Source organism: Pinus tabuliformis, chromosome 7, assembly GCF_031772625.1.
Source record: "Pinus tabuliformis cultivar Carrire ecotype Pingquan chromosome 7, CPIR1, whole genome shotgun sequence".
NCBI lineage: Eukaryota > Viridiplantae > Streptophyta > Pinopsida > Pinales > Pinaceae > Pinus > Pinus tabuliformis.
In genome coordinates, this window is record NC_142293.1 from 725,124,977 (window position 1) to 725,129,138 (window position 4,162).

Below are 4,162 nucleotides of genomic sequence, written 5' to 3' on the forward strand. Positions count from 1 at the left end.
TTGAAATAATGTACAATCTGTGCTTGATTCGTCTTTCAAGTGAGAAATACACGGTTCTTAATTGTGTTTAACTTTCAATTCTTAGAAACACACAGTTCCATGCATAGCATTTGTGTTTAAGAATCAGCTCTTAGAAATGTACAGGTTTCATGCATATCATTTGTATTTAACTTCCAGTTCTTACACAATGCATACCAGAACAAAAATTTTGTTTACTATCATTGAAGGAAAGAGTTTGCTACACTAGCTATTTCTAGTCAACTATAGTCAGACCTATAACCAACATGCATGCTTATTAAATTACAATTAATCAATTTGTAGTCTTTATAAGTACATACTTAAGCACACTCTCATGTAGTCAATGATAAAGGAAATTATGTTTATATTGTAGTTAACTAAAAGGAAACTAATCTAAAACTTATCTGAGGGTCACGTCTCAGGGGATCCACATGATAACTAGACCTCCCAACCATGAGAAAATGAAATTACATCCTTTTTCTCCCCCCAGCACCTTTTACTAGCACAATTATGACTATCAACACAACAACTGGGTTGAATTCTCAGGCACCAGAACCCTTCCAAAGGTTCGACTTGGAATTAAACTTTCATAAGGTTTATCCACTCGCTCAATGTCCAACTCTGGATTACCTTCAGGAGCGTCCTGCTTCCTTTATAGTTTTTTTATTTTGTGTGTTCTCCATCCCAAGATCCCCTTTATCCCTTCAGAAAGGGGAGGTAATTGTTTCCTCATAATTGTCAGGTAAAATAGTTATTTTCTTCATGGTTTTTCACATGTGGACTCCATGATTCCCTCACCTTTATTTATGTTATTAATAATTAAATAAAATAGTCACATGACTACTTTTTACTTATTAAAAATTATGTTAAGCTTCCAGTGATCCCTAAAATTCCTATGTTACAATTGCATTCTATAGCATTCAAGTTACTTCACTATGATATTTAATTTTTTTATTCATTCCGTTCTTTTAAAAAATTGGAAAAATAAGAGCATTTAAATTAGATTATATTTCATAGCGATGAGATTTATATTTTCCCAAAATTTGAATTATATCCCACATCATCATAGTTATTTCATTGTTAAGTATAGTTTTTTTTTCTTCAATACTTGAAGTTTCACGTGGCATATTTTTAACAAGAAATAAATTAACCATATTATCCATGGAGAATGGCATATTTTTAACAAGAAATAAATTAACCATATTATCCATGGAGAAAAAGGGTGTTTTGGAACAATTGTTTTGAAGATCTCTTTAATAATTATTTATGTTTTTTATTTTTCAAAATTCAAACTAGGTTATAGATTTTAGGGAAATCATTAAATATATACATTTGATAAATCAAAATTTGATATTCATATATTTGTGATCTAATTTTTTTATTCTAAACTATTAATATTTACATTCTAAACTATCAATATTTACATACAAAAAATAGTAAGTAAATTAATTGTAATTCTTATCTTCCAAATTCGAGAAAATTACATTGAAGAAATCCTTGGGTATAATCTCATAATTTCTAGGTTCATGCTACCATTTTTTTGTACCCATCACTCCTATTATTTATATGTAGGCCAAATTCTTGTGAATTTATAAATGAAAGTGTCATATTTTGCTTTTCTTCGATGGCCTTCTAGGCACTTAGGGGAGATGACAAATTTAAGGTTTTTAGCGACAGTGGGAATAGATTTACACCTCAATCTAGTTTTCCCTGCACATCCAAAATAGAAATTTCCTCCATGATTATACTAGTCCAGGTTTATCACCCTTATCTAAAACTTGTCTTGATTTGGCTATCACAACATTCCTCAAGGAGAGGTTTCCAACTCCTGTTCCAGAACATTCATCCCTACAAACGAAAGGAACTTTCAGAGCTAAAATTAAACCATAAAACCCTAGAAAAAATGATTAAAAGCTCAAAACCCTAACACCCAGTATTGAAACCATTCACCATCATATTACTTCCTCCATAATCATGAATTTCAACTTATGCCCTTGCTATTAATATAAATTTATATATATTAACAATTTTTCTATATATATATCTTTAATAAATATTTAAATATATTAATGTTCTATTAAATAATTTTATGTTAACAATTTAATAAATTTGATATATAATATTTAGTACTATAAATTAAACTAGTATATTTTCTATGATAATTTTATTTATGATAATAATTATTTGGAGATACTGGCAATTAACATTCATCATCAACTCAATTGGATTTATAACATTGATAAAAGGAAAATTGGAGGTTGGAAAGCTTAGTATGGGCTTGAAAACAATTGTAAGTCGACAAATCTTTGTGTATTGAGTAAAAAAGAGTTCATTTTTGAGACTCTCGTCACCTTGTTATTTTATATACATATGAGGTTTTGGGAGGCAACATATCTAGAGAATCATGGAGGAAGACTAACTTGATCCAAATGAAATTTATAAACTACAACCTCAATATTAAAGGAATTAACCCCCATGCTATCCTCTTAATCGAAGCTATCATTTTCCCCATCGAAATCATGGCTATGAATTAGTATCTCATGTATAAGAGGAAGCTATACAACATAGAATCCAAGTGGTTCTCCAAAATTGCTTCTGACTTAGTGAAAAGCCCTGCTTGTGGCTCAAGTGATTTTGACATAAGGATGCCCAGTCTTCATTGAACCATTGAGGGATAAAGGAGAATATCATGTTGGAGAATACAAATAGTACTAAAAATATTATTACTTCGAAATTTAAGGATAAGTTGTGGGAGGATAAGGAGTTAGAATGAAAAAGGAAGCTAAGGTATTATAAGGAGGCGATCAACCCCAATTTTGATACCCATTACTATCCTTTTGTCTTGACTAGTGCTAAGAAGAAAATGAACATTGCCAAGATAATAAATAATTCTCATGAGGTTCAAAACTTCAAAGTGATACTAAGTGTTGGTCAATTCCCAAAGCACCTTGGGACAAAAGAATTTGTCACCTTTGAAATACTAAGAGGGTTGAAGATGAAAAACACATTCTCTTCGATTATCGAGATCTTACTCATATCAGTTATAATTTTCAATACCTTTTCCACACTACCTACCTTTTTGACTTCTTAAGTCAATAAAAATGTGGTGATCTAGGAATACTTCTCTCCCTTCTTTTCTTTCATATATATAAAATACTAAACATATCAAATAATCTCTTGCTTTCTTAATATCCAATAAATCATGCTAGTCATAATAGATAATGATGTTAATCATCAGTATCATCACCTCAATAAATTATTATCGCATGTTTTATTAATGTATAATAAATTGTATATTGTCTATTTAATATGTAACCTTAGTATCATCACCTCAATAAATTATTATCACATGTTTTATTAACGTATAATAAATTGTATGTTGCCTATTTAATATGTAACCTTAGTATATATTTATAACGGGAAAAGATAGAAAAATCTTTAATAATTTTAAATAAATACTTTTAAGTTAAGATTCTAGAAATAAATATTATTTTCTATTTTTAAATAATATAGATTTTATATTTATAACATATTTCATAACATTATTTATATTATTAATATATTTTATCATTTTATCAGCTTTCATAAAATATAGTTTTAAAAATAATTTATCAAAACAATTCGTATATTATTTCATTTTATTTAATATATATATATATATATATATATATATATATATATAAACATGTTAAAGTAAGTAATATCATTTATGTAATTAATAAATTTTATATTTTTAATATCCTTCCTAAAATATGGTTTTAAGCATACTTTCGCAATAAAACTTGATTTCTAATATGAGTTCTCCCAAAAGATATCCTAACACATAGGATAGGGATCACAAAGCCTAAATTCAGTTTAAACTATAATTTCTTAAATATTAGTTTATAATATTTTAAACTAAATTCATGAAGATTATTTCTAAGCATATTGAATTGTCCCGTCTTGCCGATACAATATAGAAGAGGTACAACGCAGTCAGAGCAAGATACCATATAACAGGTACAATGCATTGAGAATAAGATACAGGGATGGGTTATCAATGGCTCAGCTTCACAGTGTGCAATTACATTAAGATAATAGCATTATCAGAATGTGTGACATGCAAAACTATTATAAAAATTTTGGAACATATAAGCATATAAAT